General features: G+C 38.4%; 1 protein-coding gene across 2 annotated transcripts in view; it reads right to left on the bottom strand.

Annotated features, from left to right (window-relative positions):
• Window positions 1-19,460, bottom strand: part of b4galt2 (UDP-Gal:betaGlcNAc beta 1,4- galactosyltransferase, polypeptide 2) — a 266,605-nt gene extending 247,145 nt beyond the window's left edge. Inside the window, exon 1 of one of the 2 annotated variants that reach the window (XM_047367011.1) lies at window positions 19,095-19,460. The gene's annotated coding sequence lies outside the window, so the exon portion shown is untranslated. The remainder of the gene's footprint in view (window positions 1-19,094) is intronic. The other variant, XM_047367012.1, reaches the window with a different exon arrangement.
• Between the last annotated feature and the right edge of the window lie 4,417 nt (window positions 19,461-23,877).

The following is a 23,877-nucleotide window of genomic DNA, read 5'->3' as shown; positions in this document are numbered from 1 at the left end:
CTGGCGACCTGTCTAGGGTGTACCCCACTTCCCGCCAATAGACTGCTGGAGATAGGCACCAGCTTCCCCGCGACCCACTGCGGTAGAAAATGACTGATGATGACTGTTTTTTTTTTTTTTATCTGTTTGAAATTATACTAAACTCCAGAGTTTAAACGTGGAGCTAACAAAGTTTTGATGGGCTGCTAATCCCTGTGACCCCGCCTCTACTTCCCGACAAAACCGGTTCTTTCCTCTGGTCCAGCAGCGAAGTGGTGCTGGGTTAGCATCGTTTTAGGGGGTCATAGCCAGAAGTTGAAACCAAAAGAGTGAAATTCCCAGATGTGCAGACTTGTGAAAGAATAAATTATAAAGAATAGCTGCAGCCCAAATACCACCATTTGTAAGGGAAACAATTTTATGAAAATTGTTTATTAACTTGAAAACTTTCATCTAAAGACATGGAGTCCCTAGGCATACAGTTGAGAGCATTCCCATGATAACACTACATCTGCCTCAGTAAATGGCTCTGATGACTTAAGGAGAAGTATTGTTACATGATGGATGAAGAAGTATTGTTTCTGGCTGTCAAGTGGTGCTTAATATCCAGCCGCTGTCTTGCCTGGGGGAAGGATTCAGTTGAAACCCTACCTGCAGTGTTTTTATCCTTTGTACTGTGTGAGCCACTTTGATAGCTCTGTTGCTGCTGTCTGATGTAATTTATAGGCCTATATTTCCACATGTTAATATGACACAGTGAGACAGTTTAACAGCAGAGCTGAAAAGCTGACAGAGTGGCTAATAGCCATTGATTTAGTAGAAATACTGAAACCAGGAGATAAGAGCAAGTTAAGACTGAGCCTTTCTGACCTTAACCTTCCTAGACCTCCGATCCTCTGCTTAAAGGCACACAAACAAGGGAGGAGATGTTTTAGAAAAAATGGTGCACTGCTTTTAAATTCAAAGGCATTATCTGGAAGGTCAGGGTTGGTTATTTTTCATTTTTAAATGAACGGAACATTTATTCATCAAACACTTACTAACATGCTGTGTTAAATTACAAGCTAAAACTTTACGCAGGTGCTTGTGTCCCATTGCCCTGCGATGGATTGGCGACCTGTCCAGGGAGTACCCCGCCTCTTGCCCGTAGACTGCTGGAGATAAGCACCAGCTCCCCCATGACCCGCTATGGAATAAGGGGTATAGAAGAAGAATGAATGAATGAATGAATGAATGAATGAATACTCGTGTAATCATGGTAACTGGAGACCTAACATTGCAAGGCTAATTATTCCTTTTTGTGGTATGAATTTAAAAGTCTTTAAATAGTAAGTGACGAAAAGAATAACATACAGAACATAGAGGTGGAGTATTATTCATACCCCTGACAGATTTAGAATAATTTAGAATAATTCTGGGCTTAGCTGTATGTGTTAATAGAGATATTCAAGTCTAAATTTGCTTCAGAGCAAAAATTTAATTAAGGTAAATCAACATTTTAACCAAAAAAAAGTTGTTGTTTTTTTTATCAAGGATTGAACATAAAAAAAAGAAAAAAAGCAGTAAAACTGTCATTAGGGTCTATTTTACTATAAAACTTGGACTTGGTGAGATTCTGTATTTCTAAAAATCCACAGAGAAAAAAATTCCTTGTCATGCTGTTATGACATGAGGACGATGGTTGTGCTGAAGGACACGCAGTGGGGGAAATAAATATTTGAAGGCCTACTGATGTTGTAGGTTTTCTCATTTAAAAAGAAATTAACTGTCTCTAATTTGATTAGCACATCACTAAGTGAAATAACCTCTTACTAAGAAGCCTGGTGTATGGCTTCTACAGATTGGAGCGCATGTGCCCATGTGTGACACAGATCAATCAAACAATCAATGACAGATACTCCTGACTTCAACTGGTTATGGGCACCAGTTGAGGTCAGCACACCTATCCACAGAATCAATGTCTTCCATTCCAACCTCTCTCCCATGATCTGCAAGATCAAAGAACTGCTTAAGTCTAAGAGATAAGATGAGAGATCTGTGCAAAGCTGGACTGAGCTCCAGGACCATCAATAACAAGGTTGGTGAGACGCTCACAACTGTTAATATGATTATTGTGAAAGGGATAACTCTCATTTGCCATCGGCCTAGAGCTTTATGCAAGATATTGGCTCACTGGGTGAGGATAATCACAACAAAGGGATGAGCCCAAAACTACACAGGGGGAGCTTTTAAATGATCCAAAGGCATTTGGGACCACATTCAACAAGACCACCAGTGGTACGTTCAATCATTGTTTCTACACATTTCTCATTTTCATTTCAGAATTCCAGACTTTTTCTGACAAAAATCTCTAGACTGTTTTCCACAGTTTTAATAGCATTTTGGATATTTGATTACAAAACATTCACCTTCAACTGGTTAACAAGTCTTTTTTGTAGTTTCCACAAAGCAACACAATGCTGACTGGCTTCCAATGTCCAGAATGTGGTATAGCTGACTTATAATTGTATATATCTGGACTGACTCAAAATAAAGGAAAAATCTGGGGAAAATTATGGAAATTAACGGTTTGTAGGAATACATTTTTCATTAAAGCACCGTAGCATTTTTGGTAACAAAAGTTTTTAGTGATAAAATGTTACTGTGAACCTGAAAAGTATTCAGTTTATATCATCTGCAGGTCCCCCAAAAATAAAAACAATGCAATGCTAAAATTGCCTTCCAATTTCTTGAGTCTGATAAAGGACCATTTCACTGCTTTTGTTACATCTAAGCTCTGATAAACTAAAGCTAAAACTCTTGAACTTCATCAAATAAAATACAAAATACCTTAAACTAAAAGCAGAGGCACAGTTCTTCAGTGCCTTCATTTTGTTTGGCATTTAGACCTAGTTTCAGAAACTTAGGTACAAGAAAAGAACATAAAAAAACTCAGCTACAGCTCAACTTAAATTTACAGACAAACATGTTTTAAAACAGCCATTTCTGCATATTGAATGAGGGTTCATTCACTCAGTAAGTAAAAACCAAACTACAGATGTGCAAAATGTAAAATGTAGTGGGTAGGTCTCCCAGTGTGACCAAAACTCAAAATATACCAGTAGGGCAACATCTAAAGAATAATCCTACTGAGAGAGTCATGGAGCTCTAGCTAGTCTACAGACCACATTCCTACAGAAAGTCTGTAAAAGCAGCATAAGCTTCAAGCTGCCTAGTAGCAAGGTTCATAGTTCAAGCTTACTTTATTGATACTTGTAGGTAGATTTGTTTCACAGTGGTTCAAAATCATAAAAATTAACTATACTTAATAAACTCTGTTAAATCCATTAACATCCATTAAAGTACATGGAGAGTGGCAATATCTTATTCAGAAAACAGCAGTCAGAACAAAGCTGTTTTCAAAACATCTTGTCCAACATTTTGGGACTAAGAGTCCTCTTTCAGAGGAAAGAGGCTGAAACTCCTTGTGAAAGGGGTAAAAGTCGTCAACAGAAGTGGCTATCCGCTGTACCTGCCCGATGTATAGGGATGTGACTGATTGTTAGGGCTCTCAGACAAGACAAGCAGACAAGAAACCTTCAGAAAAGGTTGTAGCACTTTGCTCACCAACAAAGACTCCTTCAGCAATTCTTAAGTAATGTTTTGCTAAAATACTTATTTTACTCAATGATAGGGCTGCAACGATTGGTTGCAGGTTAAAACACCATGGGACCAGAACTATGTTTAATTTTATGCAGATAAATTCTCACCATTCATAAACATTGAAAGAGCTGTCACTTGGACATAGAAAATAAGTGTTAGAAGGACAGCTTGGTAAAGCTTTGTGGCAAAGAGTTTAACCACCTCTGATGTGGGTTCTTCATTTTATTTAAGAGATCTGCACTTTTTGACATGCCTCCGTAAATGCGTCAACCCAAACCAAACTTAGAAAATAAAATTCCATGCATGTGTTAGATTGTTACTAGGCCTGGTTGTTTTCTCTCATGTCTTATTAGAGCTGTTTTTCTACTTCTCCTTGCAGCTGCAATCACACAGATTAGGAATGCATCACACCCAGCTGATTCACAGAATTGCCCAAAAACAGTTAAGTCAGTTTTCTAACTGCACATAGTTTCTACTGATACACATGAGGCATGAGCTCTGCCCTACGTAACAGGGCGGAGCCTAGAGTATATCATGTTGTGTTTTCCTATTTTCGGGGCTGGACCAAGGCTGTTGGATAAACTGGATTAACTCTACAATCTGAATGAGAGCCGTGCTCCTCTTCAGTTTTACAACTTGCTATAATACTTTAAGAGCTTCTGTAAATTGTCACAGTTGAGGGGCTGCTAAAGTGGGGACATGAAGGTGGATATTAGAGTGGATATTCCAAGGATGATAAATTATACCATGGGGTTGAGGGACATCTAAACCATATAAAAAATATCACTGGAATACTGCGCAGCTATGTCTCATGAACTTTTTACCTTTTTGTTACATTTCCACCAACTTCAATGAAAACTTCAACTAAGATTGTGTGTGACTGGCCAACAACTCCTTGCTGTCTCTCTGTTTAATGTTCTCCTTGCCTAGCCTTTCAGTTAAAAGTGAACAGCCATGTTTTAGTAGGTTTGCAGTTGTGCCAAATTCTTCTTGTTTCCGGTGATGTATTGAACAGAGCTCTGTGATAAGTTCAAAGCTTTACGATATTGTTACATTGCACTAAATCTAGCTTTAAACCTTACAAAAACCCACTCATTGCACTGTGTATCATAATAATCCTTGTTAAATCATGAATTAATTATGATTAACAACATATTTCAGTTCAGTCTCACCTGCCACACCCAGACCTGATCACTGTCAGACCTGCAGAATGGAGCATTAGAAGGATAAACGACTCAAAAAGCAAACATCATGCACCTATTTAGCAAAAGTCAAGAACAGGTGAAAAAACATTCATTGTCAATGACAGTCAAGCAAGAGTTACAACACTTATGGTTAGCAAGGCTTTGGGGCACTTGAAGCTATTTTCCATAAATGGGAAAAACATGGAACAGAGGTGAATATTCCAAGGAGTCGCTGGCCTACCAAAATAGCATGAACAACTCATCCCAGAGGTCACAAAAGAACTTGAAATAATATCTAAGATGACACAGGCATCACTTGCTATGGTTGGTTTTCATGAATTAACAATAAAAAAAGAGGCTTGAAAAAACTTACTGAGGAGAGTACAAAGGCCAAAACCACTGCTGACCACAAATAACCCCAAACCCATCTTACATTTACCAAATAAATATTCAATATTCCAAAGAGTTTGGGTAAAATTTCCTGACCTATGGGCTAATGACGAAAAAGTTCAACTTTTTAGAAGGTGTGTATCCCCTTACATCTGAAAAAAAAAGAACAACATACCTATACTCAAAGATGGTGAAAGTAGTATAAAAGCCTGTTGTTGCTTTGCTGCTCCTGGATCTGAAATACTTGCCCTAATTGATTGAATAATGAATTCTGCTCCTGAAGAAGAACATCCTTCCATCACTTTGTGACCTTAAGGTCAAGTACATTTAGCGAGTCTGCCTTTAAATGGCTCAAACCAAAAAAAATAAATTAAGTTCTTAAAGTGGCCTAGTGAAAGTCTGGACTTGAATCTGATTAAGATGCTGAGGCATGACCTCCACAGCAATGTAAAAAACTGATTGGTAGTTATTGCACACACTTGATGGCAGGTATTGAAGCTGAAGGTGGCACAACTACTTATGAAGTATAGGAGCAACTAATTTTCCACAAAGGCCTAGGTTGGTTCAAAAAGTGTTTTTTCCTTAATATATAAAATTTTTTGAAAACTATATTTTGTATTTACTAAACCTATCTTTGTTTGATGTTAAAATTTTTGATGATCTGAAAAACTGAAGTGTGACAAAAAAGCAAAAAGAAAAAGTCTATATTGGGGCAAATCCTTTATCACAGCAGTGTACATTGAATTATTTGGTTCCAATGTGATGAAATGTGGAACAATTCAAGAGGTATGAATGATTTAAAAAAGCCACTGTATCTGAGATACATTTTACAGGTTGAAACAAACTTTCAAACTCCATCATCCTAAACACAGTATTTCATGTCTCTCTATTTTCAAGAAAATACCAAGACAAAGTCAGCTTTTAACACTAGGACACTAGACTGCTGTGGGATAAAAACAAATCTAACTTATATGAAACTCCACTGTTCACTGAGCTCAAACATCCTCCACTTAGTTCCTTCCATGTGGATATTCCCACATGGCTGTCTCTGATCTGAAGGAGGCTGGTCTGATTAAAGGTCCACGGTCTTGTTGCCTTGCTGCTCCTCATCCTGCTTCTTCACATCTAAGAGCAGGTGCTCCACTTTGTTTCAAAGGTCCACTCCATCTCTCATGTTTGTAAATGTTCTAACAAAGGTGAAATTTAGACACAGCAGGGAAATCACAGATGCATCACAAATAAGGAAAAGTGTTTCATGCCTGGAGAGTATCATTATGTTAAATCACCAAATCAGACACTTGAAGCCATTCGAAAAGTTCTCCTTTTCTGTTTCTCAGCAGGCAGGCTGTGCCCGCATTATCCAAATCCAACAAAGTACTATCTGTGGCAACAGCCCACATGTTACAGTGAAAACATCATCATCTCTATCTGTCCTCTTTTGCTCCGTCTCATTCCCCTTCTCTCCGATCCAGCTGCTCATCTGGCAACAGAGCAAAGAAACAAATGAATTGCTGCAGCGGAAGGAAGGCTTCACTGGGAGAGCGATAGTAGACAGAAGGAATGAGATGAGGATTTGGTTTGTCGTTTTAAGGACAGCTTTATTCAAACTTGGCTCTTTTTTGGAATATCAGCAGTGGGAAGTCTGGCTTAAAGCCAAAAATGTCCAGTTATGCCTTCAAATTAGATTTTTTAATCCATCAGTGTCTTTGAATGCTTGGATATAATATTTTTGATCTTTATTTACAGTCAGTTTTGAAAAATCAAATGAATTTTGACCTTTTCTTCTTTGCATATTTTTTTTTTCCTGCACACTGCTGGGTTTTCAAATATGAACGGACTGTTTAAAGTCACGCCAAAGCAATTATATTTAAGTCAAGGCTTTGACTAGGACACTCCAGAAACTTCATTTTGTGTTTTTTGTTTAAGCCATTCAGAGGTGTACTTGCTAGTATGCTTCAGATCATTGTCCTGCTGAATAACTCAAGAGCTCTTGAGCTTAGGGTCACAAAATGGTGGCCGAACACTCTTCTTATGTTTTTTTTTGTTTTGCCATAGAAACTCATGGTTCCGTCAATTACAGCAAGGTGTCCAGGTGTTAAAGCAGCAAAGCAGGCCCAGGTCATTACACTGCCACCATGCTTGACTGCAGATATGGTGTTCTTTTTCTAAAATGCCGTGTTGGTTTGACATTGAGACACAGATTTTTCAAAAAGTTCCACTTTTGACAAGCAGGTGATGTCATTTAATACTGAGCTGACAGCTGCAAACCCCTGAGAGTGAGACGCACAGATACCACGTGTCATTTTTTCTTGAGTAAAGACAAAGTCATGCCTGATAATGTCAGATCGTGACAAAAGAATCTTCAGCTCACAGACAAGCTCAGCTCATATTTTATTTGGATAGCACTTTCAAGTACAGCCAGCAGCTAAAGAGGTTAACTAGAAAACTAAAAAAGTATCTTGCAAATATTAGTAGGATGTTGAGAATATATAACAAGGAATCATTTAAAAATAGGAGCCAAGTACTATCAGTTTCAGTCCTATACTAAAAATAAATCAATTTCATGTATATTTTTAGAAATAGCTGTGGATCCCAGCTGTACTACTCAGGTTAATTTTAAACACATTTCTCCTCCATTTTTATTAAAATTTGAAACCACATGACCTCTAGAATTCCAGTCAGAACTGTTTCATTACAAGTGCTCCGCCAGCAGGTGGCAATACCTTTGACACTGACTACAGATCAGAGCATTACTAAAGCAGTGCCAGGCTCAAAATCCTCCCAGAAATTATAACTCTTGTTTTTTGACCCTGCTCACCCCTTTGCTCTAATATCTTTAACTTCTTCAGCTTTCATTTCAAGTTTAATAGAAATAGAATCAGGACAAAGCAATAATACCACTTCACCTTTGTGGTTTCTAGCACAAAATGCCAGAGTGGGGAATTTGCTAGTGTAGAGTAGGTATGTTAAGCCCACTTTGCTGGAGTCTGTCTGCACATTTGATAAAAACATGAACATTTGTCAGTGTGGCTGCCAGGAGCCTGACAATAACACTGAAGGGGGACTGGATTCATCTTGGGTTGAAAAACAGAGGATATTTCTACCAAAGACAGCATCCTGGCTTGGCTCCTTCAAACTTTAAACTTTGTTATTGTCTGAGGAACCCAAATTGAAACTTTAGATGACAATCCAAGAATATATTATTTACAAAGTGAGTCCAAAAAATGGGCTTCCCCTAAAGAAAATTAAAAGTTTTTGAACACCCTAACCAGTTCATACTTAAATCTGTGAAAATCTGTCAAGTCACCAGAAGAGGGCTGTGGACAAGAGATCTAACCACATTCTGATAGATATGGAGAACTTTAACAAGGCAGAGTGGGAAAATATTGCCAAATCAAACCAATGTTCAATGCTGAAAGACTCCTAATGAAGATGACTGACTCCTTAAAAAAACTGCTTCAACAAAGTATTAAGAAGGTGCACACCTATAAAACCAGGTTGTTGCAGCTATCCTATATTTTTCCCTCTAACAGATTTGTTTTTCAGTTGATTTCAATGGAATAAATATCACAGTAAAGGAGGAAAAAGTTTTTTTTTATATTACAAGAATCAGGTGTTATTACACTTCTTATAAAAATTGTAAGTAGGACTTTTAAAAACAATATGAGTCAGCAAATGTATGTTTCATATTGGGGTGCTTGGTGGTTCCGCTGGTAGCAACATTGCCTTGCAGCAAGAAGGTCCTGGGTTCAAATCCCAGCCTGATGTCTTTCAGTATGGAGTTGTATGTTCTCCCTCTGTATGTTTGGATTGTCTCTGGGTATTATGCCTTCCTCCCATAGTCCAAAATTAAATAAGGCATCAATAACTCTGTAGGGATTAGCAGGTATAGACAAGGGATATTAGATGGGAACATATTACATTTAGATCTACTTTAAAACATGAGGGGTATGATTGACATACTCAATTTCTATATTTTTGGCTGAATTGTTTTTAATTTTGTCGTTTCAGCACCAAATTTCAAATATATAAGATATATAAGATCTCACCCACCTAAAGTGAATGAGTCATGACTGAGAAACCTTGAAATCACCAAAAATTCAAAACTTTATGTGTCATCAGAGTATTTTTCATAATCCTTTGTTTAGGAAGAAAGTCTATACCGTAAAAAAGCCAAGAAGAGCTGGAGTGCTTTGGTTGAATAGAGAGTCAAACCAACCAGAGCTGATCCCGACCCAATGGTGTTAAGACAAGAGAGTCACATTATCTCTTACTTTTCTTTCATTTTCACACACATACAGACACAAGAATCCTTCTTCTTGCCTACTGAAATACAGACGGCAGTTGAATCAAAATGATCATTCAGTGCAATACGGTTGCATCCTTCCTTGAGTAAAAATGTACTGAGGTAAAAGGAAATGGATTCAACTAGAATATGTATAATAGGATTAGACTGAATCTGACTGTAGTGTATTCAGTTATAATTGGATTATGTTGGACTGTATATAATTGAACTTGTTTACTTTTTCAGAAAAAATGCCCTGAATTTGTTGTAAATTGGTGGTATAGTATATAAATAAAACGGCTTTAGCTGGGATAGAAATTATTTATAGAAAGTAGATACACACTATCGCTGTTTAAAGGGCCAATAAAGTTTCCAAAATATTAATCTTACTTCAACATGACTGCTTCATGGCGCATGGGCTTTATTTGTTCCTCTGCTTTGACAAGTGAGAAAGAGCTTTTTGAAGAAATGTTTAGATGTTTCTGAACTGTTTTGTTGAACAAACACAGATGACAAATCCGACACTCTTTTGATCCTTTAGAGTTAAAGTTGCATGTTCTGAGCAAAACAAAACTTTAAAAACGCATCAGTTTTCAGGGCCTTTTCTTGACATCACCCGGAAAAAGCTCAACTAAAATGCTCCAGGGTAACCCTGATAAATCCTGTATGTGTATTGCAAAATATCGTGTAAAATGGCAAAACCCAAAGTTAATGCAAACATGCTTTTTAGAATACTAAAAAGAAACAGCAGTGTTTCCCCATTAAATTAGAGGGCAAACAGCACTGACTGTCAGCTGGCTAAAAGAAGGGTCCTACACTTCTGGCAAATTTGGCTGTTTGGAAAAATTTTGTCAGGACCTTCCTGAGAAAATAGCCTAATTAACCACTTAACATACGTTTGTAAGACTTCTGAGTGGCTGACAAAAGGCAAAATAATCTGGCACTTAAAAAACACAGCTAAATTTAGCAGGTGCTTATTCGTCATTTTTAGTCTATATCTAAAGCAGTCTAGTCGTATTTAGTATAATAATAAAGACATGTTACAGATATTGATTGTTATAAATGTAAATACAAATGTTTTTTGCAGCAGAAATTATTGTTATATATTAATTAATTAATTATAATATATTTGTATCTTTTTTCTTTGTAAATAACATAATACCAAAGTATTTTATTTAAAGTTGTAATACTGTGAGCATCACAAACTCAACCATGCCTACCAGTTATTAAGTTCCTAATTAAGTTACTGAACTATTTTTTACATCACTAAGTTTTTTTTTTCTTTCATGAATCCATAACAATAAACCAGCTGTCTTTGATATCCAATCACAACGCAGCGAGAGCAATCCCACTGTTTATTTACCCAAAGATGTGTCAGATAATAGTCCATTTACTGAATATGTGATGTAGAATTTCAGACTTAGAGTTTGTCATTGCCCCTCTGGCGTATTTCATAGAAATTGCCAAAAACCCAGCCAAGCGTTTCCTAAACCTTCCACATGTCAATGTTTCTATAAACAACATTGACCCCTTTGGCTGTGATTTTTTTTTTTTACGTTTTTTTAACAGCTAATGATTGTGGAGACATTCATGAAACCAGGCAGGAAAAAAAAAAAAAGTTATGAGCCACAACGCTCCCTGCAGCACACGTGCAAACACACGCACACAAACACAGGTGTTCCTCTATAAACTCATCCTCTCAGTTACTCAGAAATGGCCTACTTAGTTCCCATGACAACAAATCCCAACACAAAGGAGAGATCTGAAGAATGGATCTTTTGCTGTCGCTGTGGCTGAGCTGACGTTTGGGACCAGCGAGATGAAGTTAATGAATGTACCAGAGAAGAAAACAACAGTTTCATTTCACCAAGGTTCAGGAGACATGGGGAGTTCACTGGCATGAGCGTAACCTGATTATTGTTAGGGAATGCATTTTATTAGACTGAGCAGAAATGACTCCAGAGGAAGTGACTAAAGTACTGTAAAACACACTTTACCTCTTACTGCACAAACTTATTTACAATTATATAAAACGTTTAATTATTCTGTTTTTTCTGTCTAGTAGATACTAAATTAAGTGAAGACTCTTCGAATTTGAATATCGCCCCTAATAAAAGACAAATTTAGGTATGGTGCAAATTAGCAACATTAGGCATAACTGGGCAAAATCGCAACACAACACAATTGCTGCTATTCCTTAAATAGGGCTTTAAAATTGAATTCCTTTAAATAATTGTGATTTCATCATTACAGTATTCCAAATACAGCTTAAAACTGTAACTTTCAACTGGATGTAGTTCACAATCCGATCACTAGATGGCGACAAAATGTTTCCGTGTTGATATTTGGTATATGTGGGCTCCAGAGGCAGTTTAAAGTGAATTCAATAATCTGCAAGGAGTCAAGACAGAAATAAGATAATCAGGAAGATTTTGGCTGACAATAGAAGAGCATTTCCACAGATTTTACACTATAATCAAAGATTTTTTACAAAAGCAAATGACTTAAATGGCATGGCAGTTCTACACTTCTAAAAAAGTTACATTATAAATCATTTATATTCAACATTGAAACACACGCAGTCAGGCTAAGATTTTTTGACATTTGTACAAGCAGTTGGAAGATTAGAACACTCTAAATTCAAAGCTAAAGACAAATGTATGAATTTACTTAATGGGAAATTATAACAATGGAAAAGGGTTGCATTATATAAAAGAATGAAGTTCAACTAATTGTAGTTTTCTGTGCACTCAATGTGTTTCTGAATTATGGTAATACAACTGTATAAAATATAACAATTTATGTACAATAAGACACTCATGGTTTCACGTCTTTACCTGTTATGTTTATGGTTACATTTAGTCACACAATTATTTATGCCCCTGGCTAATTTACCTTTTTCATAATCTTTTAATTTTACAAACCTGCATCTTCTACCAGGCAGTTATATTAACATTTTGGAGTGGCTGAGAGTCTGGAATCTAACAGAGAATCTGTGGATGGAGCAAATATTTAATCCTTGGTTTTCCTCATCCAAATTGCAAAGCACTAAAACCACTTCTGTTTGTTGTTTTGTACCGTCCACCAGGCCCTTACTCTCAATTTTTAGATCAGTTTTCAGACCTTTTATCTGATTTAGTGTTAAATACAGATAAAGTTATTATTGTGGGGGATTTTAACATTCATGTTGACATTGAAAGTGATAGCCTAAATATAGCGTTTAATGCTATCTTAGACTCAATTGGCTTTGCTCAAAACATTAACAAACCTACCCACCTTTGTCTTCATTCTCTGGACCTTGTGCTGATATATGGCATTGAGTGTAAAGACATAATATTTTCTCATAACCCTGTCCTGTCTGACCATTTCTTAATAACCTTTGAGTTTAATTTAACCAAGTACTCCACACCTGAAAGAAAATTTCATTATAGTAGATCATTATCAGGCGATGCTGTAACAACCTTTAAAGAATCTGTTCCACTTTTAATTTCCTCATTATCACAGAAAAACACAGTGGAGGGCAATAATTCTGTTTCTGCCCCTTCACAAATTGATTCTTTTGTTCATAGTGTTTCTTCATCATTGTGTGATGCATTAGACAATGCAGCCCCCTTGAAAAAGAAGGTAATCATTCATAGGAGGCAGGCTCCTTGGTTTAATTCAGTGCTGCATACTTTAAAGCTCAATGTTAGGAAATTGGAGAGAAAATGGCGTTCTACACACCTAGAGGATTCCTACTTAATCTGGAAAAATAGCCTACCGTTTTATAAAAAGACACTTCACCAAGCCAGAACAGCTTATTTCTCATCATTAATAGAAGAGAACAAGAATAATCCTAGGTTTCTCTTTAGTACAGTTGCTAAACTTACACAGAGTCATAGCTCTGTTGAGCCATCCATTCCCTTAGCTCTCAGCAGTCATGACTTTATGGGATTCTTCTTAATTAATCTTCTTAATTAATTGATTCTATTAAAAATAAAATCTTTGACATACTCCTGAAGATTATTACTTCATCCTCAGCAAGTGAGACAACATTGGAAGTAACTGTAGAACTTGATCTGTGTTTGGACTGTTTTGATCCTGTGGAGCTTCCTGAGTTATCAGAAATATTAGCTTCATCTAAACCTTCAACTTGTATGTTAGACCCAATCCCAACCAAATTATTTAAGGAAGTGTTCCCTCTGATTACCAGCCCCATTTTAGATATGATTAATCTATCTTTAGTAAATGGATATGTACCACAGGCTTTTAAGTTAGCTGTAATAAACCTTTACTTAAGAAACCTTCGCTTGATCGAGATGACTTGAAAAATTACAGACCTATATCCAATCTTCCATTCTTATCTAAAATTCTTGAGAAAATAGTTGCTAATCAAATGTGTGAGCATTTACACAGCAATAACCTGTTTGAAGAGTTTCAGTCAGGCTTCAGAGCTCATCATAGCACTGAAACAGCTCTGCTGAAAGTCACTAATGATATTCTTATGACCTCAGATAATGGACTTGTGTCTGTACTGGTTCTGTTAAATCTCAGTGCTGCATTTGATACAGTCGACCATAATATTCTCTTAAAATGGCTGGAATATGCTGTAGGGATCAGGGGAACAGCGCTAGGCTGGTTTAAATCTTATTTGTCTGACAGATTCCAGTTTGTTCATGTAAATGATAAATAATCTTTAAACTCCAGGGTTAATTGTGGAGTACCACAGGGTTCAGTACTTGGGCCAATTCTGTTTACTATATATATGCTTCCAATAGGTCAAATTATCAGGCAGCATAGGATAAATTTTCACTGTTATGCTGATGATACTCAGCTTTACTTAACCATAAATCCTGATGAACCCAACCAGTTAGATAGACTACAAGCATGTCTTGAAGACATAAAAACTTGGATGACTTTAAATTTTTTGCTTCTAAATTCAGACAAGATGGAAGTTGTCGTCTTTGGACCGGAGTCTTTAAAAAAGAAACTGCTTAGTCAATCACTTAACCTGGATGGCATTAAATTGACCTCCGGTAATGAAGTAAAAAACCTTGCTGTTATTTTTGACCAAGACGTCATTTAAATCCCATATTAAACAGGTTTCTAGGATTTCCTTCTTTCACCTCCGGAACATTGCCAAAATTAGAAATATCCTATCCAGGAGTGACGCTGAAAAACTAGTCCATGCATTTGTTACTTCAAGGCTGGACTATTGTAATTTGTTACTATCAGGATGTCCACAAAATGCAATTAAAAGCCTTCAGCTGATTCAAAATGCTGCAGCAAGAGTTCTGATGAAAATTAAAAAGAGAGATCATATTTCTCCTATTTTAGCTTCCCTTCATTGGCTCCCTGTTAAATCCAGAATAGAATTTAAAATAATCTAGCTCCATCATACATCAGAGATCTGATTGTTCCATATATTCCTAACAGAGCACTTCGTTCTCAGACTGCAGGTGGTTCCTAGAGTCTTTAGAGGTAGAATGGGAGGCAGATAGTTTAGTTATCAGGCTCCTCTCCTGTGGAACCAGCTTCCAGTTTTAGTCCGTGAGGCAGACACCCTGTCTACTTTTAAGGCTTGGCTTAAAACTTTCCTTTTTGATAAAGCTTATAGTTAGAGTGGCTTAGGTTATCATGAGCTATCTTCCTTATTTTTTACCTCCATCTTCTTTGCTCCCTGTTGGTTGGAGTAAGGGGGAGTCAGGTTTAGCCTAAACTGGCTCAGTTATGGTTGAGGTGCAAACACACCCTCCATTTCTGCTACCTGTATGACCCCCTCTCTTTTCCAATGGTTATAATCAGTCTGACAGAGAGAGGTATCCCAATCGTTGTTGTTTTTAGTATAACAATGACCATCAGTGGGCTCTAGATGGACAAACTGTCTACTTTTAAGGCTAGGCTTAAAACTTTCCTTTTTGATAAAGCCTATAGTTAGAGTGGCTTAGGTTATCCTGAGCTATCTCTGTAGTCATGCTGCCACAGGCTTAGGCCGCTGGAGGATATAATGACCACTTTCACGCTATTCGCTACATTCTCACACTACTCTCCAATTTTGCATTATTTGCTTTTGTTTCAGCTTTTAGCTTTGTTCTCTCTTTTCTCTTCCTAGAGGCTACACCTGGCCTGACTCTGTGTCTACCTGTGACACCTTTCTGGAGAGGGTGCATCGTCCAAGCTTCTGCTGGCAACAACTTAATGCTCACCTTCTATCGATGATCCACACGGCCCTGTCTTTCAGTCTTTAACCCTTTCTCTCTCTTAGATATAGCAATTGACTGAGCTTTTACTGTGACTGTATGTGCTCTCTTTCAGACTCTAACTTTGAAAACTGGCTCAGAGTTTATCTGTTCTTTCTTTCTAGGTGAAACGACTAAAGGAGCTACATCCATTAACATTTACTTTTCCTTCCCATAGAAAGCTCTCCTGGATCAGTGCTTCTTTGTTCTCTTTGTGTCTCTGCTCTGTTCTCTCTAAACCCCAGTCAGTCGTGGCAGATGGCCGCTCACACTGAGCCTGGTTCTGCTGGAGGTTTCTTCCTGTTAAAAGGGAGTTTTTCCTCTCCACTGTCACTACATGCATGCTCAGTATGAGGGATTGCTGCAAAGTCAACGCCAGTGACTGTCCACTGTCTCTACATGCTCATCGAGGAGGAGGGAATGCTGCAAGTCACTGACTGGATGCAATCTGCTGGGTTTCCTTAGACAGAAAAACTTTTTATCCAATTTGAATAAATAAATGAATCTGACTGCACTGTTCAATGGTTAGGACTAATTGGAATGTATGTACCTGACTATTGTGAAGTGCCTTGAGACAACATGTGTTGTGAATTGGCGCTATATAAATACAACTGAATTGAATTGAAAGATTAAGGTGATGGCAAGGAGACCTTCCAACACTGATAAGTCATCACAGTACCAGTAGAAACATGCAAAAAGCTGGTCAGCAGTTATAATAAGGGTTTAATTGTTGAAATGACAGTAAAAAATTCCACTAATTATTGAGAATGGTCTAAATAATTTTTGCCATGCCATTTTTATGAAATTGAAAATATAAACATATCACCTATTTTTTCAGAATAAATTAGATTGTTTTATTATTGAGCTGCATGGGTGGAATAGTGGTTAGCACTGTTTTCTTGCATCAAGAAGGACAGAGTTCGAATCCGTTTTTGCATGAAGTTACCATGTTCTCCTCTTGCATGCACTGGTTCTCTCTGGACACTCCAGCTTACTCATAGAGTCAAAGAATGTCACAGTTAGGTTAATTAGCTACGTTAAATTCCCCATAGATAAGATTTGTTCTGTGCATGTTTTTATTTTTTTTCTTGCACGTCTCTGTGTTTCCCTGTAATGAACTGGCATCCGGGATTTACCCTGCGTCTCTCCAAGTGTTCACCAGAGACAAGCAACAGCCTATAGATGTTTTATTATCTTTTGAGAGATGTCTGTCTCATTTCATGAGGGACAAAGTTGTTCATTGAATGAAAATAATCCTTAAACTAAAATGTGCCAGCAACTGTATGAATATTTTGGGGTTTTACTTTGTTTATGGAATGTTTAAATATTTCACTATATACAATCTGTATAAATAATGTTGCAATGTAGCCCAGATCCCATCTGCATTCTATGCAATTTTATATAGACAGGAGCCAAGCCTCAGGAAATCACTCACAGTCTGAGTGACATTTAAAAATATTATAAAAAAAATCTAAACATGCAGTTAAGTTGAGATTAAAATCCACATTCAGTACCAACAAAGTATACTTGGGAAGTCATATGCACTGATGTTATGTTGTAGTTACCTGATCTGTTTAAACTGAGAAATATTACAGTAGTGGGACATATGGCAAACTGTAACATGACATTTTAACAAAATGGTGTTTGACGATTGTGCAAACTGTGAAGCTTCTTATCTTCTACATGATTACTCTTTCATGATTACTTTACAGTATGACAATAAAATATAAACATAAAACTAGAATGGCTTCATCTGATGCAAAATTATGCCAAATACTGCTTTACCTCACGTCTGTTGCAAATGTACACAGAGACAAAGACCTACATTTTATGAAAGTATGCCCTGTGGTCTGAGGAAACTAAAATGTTCGACATTGTTTAATAATAATGACCAGAAAAAAAAAAGGCTTTATGAGAAAGCAGCAACAATTCAAGCTTTGCAACAAAGGAGTCCCTAAGCTTCCTGCCCAATTAGTTACAAAGTTGATATACAACTTAAACTCTGAAGTTCAAGAAAGTAAAAAAAAAAATCCTGCCCATTATTCTGGCATTTACCAACTAGAAGTGATTTTTGTAATCCGAACCGGGCCTAAACATGAAAGGTTTATTCTGATTTAAAGTCAGAAGGTAAGAAAAGAGAACGCCATGACTTTCTCTCCTCACAACATCTAGTAAACATCAGGATGTTACAACCATCTTTAACTTTCTGTCACAGGACAGAACAAGATCAGACAATATATTCCTAATTTCACTGAAATGATTCACCCCAAACAGTGAGACACTTAACTGCTTAAATCAGCAGTCAATGAAATAATCTCAAGTCCCCTTAGTGACAATACCAGCTGTCCTCTATTCCCAGGGAGTAATGAGAGTGGACCTGAATCTAAAGCACCCAGACAGATTCAGCCGTTGTTAATTTTCGTCCTTGGATTTGACCTTTTTTTTTCCACAGGTAGATTTAGGGAAAAAGTCTGTAGAAACTCTTGAGTTTCAGGGTGATTTTACTCACAAGTCAAATATGATAATATTGTACTGGCTCCGCATAACAGAGATTGGCAGTATTTTCCCCCATTCAAGTGGTAAGTAAAACAATGAGAATCTAAATAACCCTATTTTTTACAGTATGTATATGTGAACTGTACTTGGGGGGGTGGGAAACATCAACAGAAACCGTGTTCACACTGAATCGAACATGGCAGGAGAGATACTCCAAGCATGCAATGTTAAAAAGCAAAGTTAATTGATGCAATTCATCAAAGTCTGCTTTCGAAGTAAGTTCTCAGAAATGAGTTGGTTCCAGTCCACTTCCTACTTTCACCGCCCCTAAGAGATAGTGTGTCATAAATGAGAGAGATGTCAGACAGGATTACGGTCTAGGTGCAGAGCTTCTTTGTAAACGCCTGGTTGGGTTAAGCTCCCTGATGAAGAAGTATCCTTTTTATCCTAGTCTCCCCCCCCCCCAGCTCTTGCTGGACTATTACACATGCAGAGATGGTTGAGGTCTATTACATACAGCATTCTCAATAACAGCAGGTGCAATTCTGGGAAAATTGCACATCCAAAGTACATGTTTCCGCCATTCTAAATAGTTGATTCATATCAGCAGCTAGAGGAGAAGAACAGTAATAGATAGGCGGAGGATGAGGAGAGCCTAGGATGGCGGGTGTAAGGATGCTGCTAATTCATGGAAATGTGCATGAGAGAACATAGGGTGGTAGGGGGCAGTAGATGCGATATGATTTCCACAATATGCATTACTTGGTAAAATGCAACTTCATGTGCGTTGCGGGACCTGTGGGTGTGTGAGTGAAGCGTTGAGACAAACAAAAGCAAGCATGCATTTGAGGGAGAATGAAACAATGCGTTCCAGAAAGCATGCGGAGACAGAACACCCACCTTTATGTTGTATCTGTGCAAGCTGCTCTGATTCTCTTCACATCAGCCGAGAAAAAACAAATATACGTTGCATTAAATGTAGAAACCCACCTAAAACTAGGAGGTTCAGTTCTGGCTCTGCTCAGGACAACTATGCTCTTTATGTGTGAACACGGAGACTGTTATGTCCTCTCCTGATCAGGGAAGCAGCCTCAGGTTGAGCCGAAATCCGAACCCGACCCGTAACGGTACCCGAACCCAAAGTGAGGAAATGAGCTCCGATATTTGCGGATTTCCCGTCATCCCGCCGTGTTTTTGTGGGTGAGAATGATAGGATAACAGGGAAAGATGCTCTGAGGATGAGGCTGCGAGCAGGTCCCTTCGCTCTTTTTGCCTACGGAAGCCTGTGTGACCGGAATTTCCCTTCGCCTTTTTGCTATGTTTAAATGATGTTAACCAAATGCTGTAAACCTCATTCAATCAATTAAATAAAGGAACGTTAGAAAAACATAATAATACAAAAAGGCTATTAAGAAAACATAATCTAGTCCGCATTTTTTTTAAATTTCAAACTAGATAATATTTTAGAAAAATGTTTTCTGGTTTATTGATACTTCTTAAATTTGTTCTATTTTACATAAGATGGATAAAAATAAATCAATATACAAAAAAAATATATCTATTATTTAAATGGCCTAATTACTTTTATTTCAGATAAACACAACATAAAAATACTAAAACTGCTTAATTTTTAAAATATTTTATATTTTTACAGAAATACCAAGTTAAAAAGTTTAGAGTATGTTAAATTTTTTCATTAATACCGCATAAACTTGTTTACATTTTGTCATGTTACAGCTACAAACTTCCATTTTATTCTGATTTAATGTGATAAATCAACATATAATGGTGCATTATTGTAACGTGGACGAAAAATTGTACATGGTTTTTAACATTTTTATAAATAAAAATCAGAACAAAATGTAGTTCTCAAATTTTATTAACAGCCATCGGACCCTGAGACCCCTAAACCAAAAATCCAGTGCAACCAACTGCCAGAGTTTTAATTTCAGTACAAAAACAGCTGTTCTTTGAAGGCTTGGAGGTTTTGTGAAGACCAAGAAACACAGCACTCAGGTTAGAGACAAAATTGCAAGGAAGTTTTAAGAGGGATTAGGTTATAAAGTAATAACACATTCTTTAAACAACTCACTGTTCCAACTCATCCGGCAAACAGAAAGAGTACAGCACAACTACAAATCCACCCAGGCAAGGAGAGTTTAATCAGAGAAGCAGCCAAGAGTAGCTCTGGAGGAGCTGCAGAGATTTACACCTTAGGTGGTATTATCTATCACAAGGACAACTATTAGTCATTCACTACACAAATCTGGCCTTCATTGAAGAGTGGCAAGATGAAAGCCATTGTTAAAAGAAAGCCATAAGTCCTGTTTGCATTATGCAATACATCATAAGGGACACAAATAACGTGGAGGAGGGTACTCTGATCAGATGAGACCAAAATGGAACCTTTTGGCCTACATGCAGCATGCTATGCATGTTAAAAACGAAAAACCTAACAGACTGAACAGACCAACCCCACATGGTGATGACAGCATCGTGGTCTGAGGATGCTTTCAACAGGGACAGGGAAACTGGTCAGAGTTGATGGGAAGGTGAAAGGAGCCAAATATGTTGAAGGACACTCTCAATCAGCTTTTTTAAAAAGGGAAAATAAATCTGTTTCTAAAGATGCAAAATTAATGAGTTAAACAAAAGGAGTTGCAGTCGTAATTGCAGTGAAAGGTGCTTCTACGAAGTGCACTGCTCAAAAAAATAAAGGGAACACTTAAACAACACAATATAACTCCAAGTAAATCAAACTTCTGTGAAATCAAACTGTCCACTTAGGAAGCAACACTGATTGACAATCAATTTCACATGTTGTTGTTCAAATGAAAAAGACAACAGGGAGAAATCTTTGGCGATTAGCAAGACACACTCAATAAAGGAGTGGTTCTGCAGGTGGGGACCACAGATCACTTCTCAGTACCGATGCTTTCTGGCTGATGTTTTGGTCACTTTTGAATGTTGGTGCTGCTTTCACACTCGTGGTAGCATGAGACGGACTCTACAACCCACACAAGTGGCTCAGGTAGTGCAGCTCATCCAGGATGGCACATGTCTGTGTCTGTCAGCGTAGTGTCCAGAGCCTGGAGGCGCTGCCAGGAGACAGGCCAGTACACCAGGAGACATGGAGGAGGCCGTAGGAGGTCAACAACCCAGCAGCAGGACGGCTACCTTCGCCTTTGTGCAAGGAGGAACAGGAGGAGCACTGCCAGAGCCCTGCAAAATGACCTCCAGCAGGCAACAAATGTACATGGGTTGGACAATGAAACTGAAACACCAGTCATTTTAGTGTGGGAGGTTTCATGGCTAAATTGGACCAGCCTGATAGCCAGTCTTCTGACCCGGGTTGTATCCAAAAAACATAAAACCACGGCTGCCCAAATCATGACAGAATTAAACGTACACCTCAACTCTCCTGTTTCCACCAGAACTGTCCGTCGGGAGCTCCACAGGGTCAATATACACGGCCGGGCTGCTATAACCAAACCTTTGGTCACTCATGCCAATGCTAAACGTCGGTTTCAATGGTGCAAGGAGCACAAATCTTGGTCTTTGGACAATGTGAAACATGTATTGCTCTCTGATGAGTCCACCTTTACTGTTTTCCCCACATCCGAGAGAGTTACGGTGTGGAGAAGCCCCAAAGAAGCGTACCACCCAGACTGTTGCATGCCCAGAGTGAAGAATGGGGGTGGATCAGTGATGGTTTGGGCTGCCATATCATGGCATTCCCTTGGCCCAATACTTGTGCTAGATGGGCGCGTCACTGCCAAGGACTACCGAACCATTCTTGAGGACCATGTGCATCCAATGGTTCAAACATTGTATCCTGAAGGCGGTGCCGTGTATCAGGATGACAATGCACCAATACACACAGCAAGACTGGTGAAAGATAGGTTTGATGAACATGAAAGTGAAGTTGAACATCTACCATGTCCTGCACAGTCACCAGATCTAAATATTATTGAGCCACTTTGGGGTGTTTTGGAGGAGCGAGTCAGGAAACGTTTTCCTCCACCAGTATCACGTAGTGACCTGGCCACTATCCTGCAAGAAGAATGGCTTAAAATCCCTCTGACCACTGTGCAGGACTTGTATATGTCATTACCAAGACGAATTGACGCTGTATTGGCCGCAAAAGGAGGCCCTACACCATACTAATAAATTATTGTGGTCTAAAACCAGGTGTTTCAGTTTCATTGTCCAACCCCTGTACATGTGTCTGCACAAACGGCTAGAAACCGACTCCATGAGGATGGTATGAGGGCCCGACGTCCTCAAATGGGGGTTGCAGGACGCTTGGCATTTGCCAGAGAACACCAGGATTGGCTAATTCGCCACTGGCGCCCTGTGCTCTTCACAGATGAAAGCAGGTTCACACTGAGCACATGTGACAGATGTGACAGAGTCTGGAGACACCATGGAGAGCGATCTGCTGCCTGCAACATCCTTCAGCATGACTGGTTTGGCAGTGGGTCAGTAATGGTGTGGGGTGGCATTACTTTGGAGGGCCACATGGCTCTCCATGTGCTCGCTAGAGGTGGCCTGACTGCCATTAGGTACCAAGATGAGTTCCTCAGACCCCTTGTGAGACCATATGTTGGTGCGGTTGGCCCTGGGTTCCTCCTAATGCAGGACAATGCTAGACCTCATGTGGCTGGAGTGTGTCAGCAGTTTCTACAAGATGAAGACTTTGAAGCTATGGACTGGCCCGCCCGTTCCCCAGACCTGAATCCAATTGAGCACATCTGGGACATCATGTCTCCCTCCATCCACCAACGTCATGTTGCACCACAGACTGTCCAGGAGTTGGCGGATGCTTTAGTCCAGGTCTGGGAGGAGATCCCTCAGGAGACCATCCTCCGTCTCATCAGGAGCATGTCCAGGCGTTGTAGGGAGGTCATACAGGCACATGGAGGTCACACACAATACTGAGCCTCATTTTGACTTGTTTTAAGGACATTACATCAAAGTTGGATCAGCCTGTAGTGTGTTTTTTCACTTTAATTTTGTGTGTGACTCCAAATCCAGGCCTCCATTGGTTAATAAATTTGATTTCCATTGATGATCTTTGTGTGATTTTGTTGTCAGCACATTCAACTTTGTACAGAACAAAGTATTCAGTGAGAATATTTCATTCATTCAGATCTAGGATGTGTTATTTGAGTGCTCACTTTATTTTTTTGAGCAGTGTATTAACTCAGATTATAAGAATACAAGTGAGCACCATAATTAACCTTTTAAACATGCAACCTTTTCTTCCAAATTTACAATTCTGCACTACTTTGTGTTGGTCTATGACATAACTCAATAAGGTACACCGACGTTTTGTCGGTGCAACATGACAAAGGGGATATGAATACTTTAAATGGTACGGCACGTATCAAACTCAAAGATCTTTTCACAAGCAGACCATTATTTTTTTTTTTAGCAACTACGAGTAGGAAAATAATCAAGTAGATATAGATCACAGATTCATTGTTCCTCGTCAGTTCTGAGTAGACCCAAGTTACGGTCTTCATCGCCATCTAGTGGCGACGCGCCGCTAACTACAGCAGACAGGAACCTCAAGTTTCAGGCACTTCAAACATCAGAGCAATGAGTAATTTCAGCAACATCACACTTCAGCTCTGCTTTAATTAAACCTGGATATAAACGATAAACAGAAAGCCAGAAA

Source organism: Girardinichthys multiradiatus, chromosome 6, assembly GCF_021462225.1.
Source record: "Girardinichthys multiradiatus isolate DD_20200921_A chromosome 6, DD_fGirMul_XY1, whole genome shotgun sequence".
Classification (NCBI taxonomy): domain Eukaryota; kingdom Metazoa; phylum Chordata; class Actinopteri; order Cyprinodontiformes; family Goodeidae; genus Girardinichthys; species Girardinichthys multiradiatus.
This window is presented reverse-complemented; position numbering and strand designations above follow the sequence as displayed.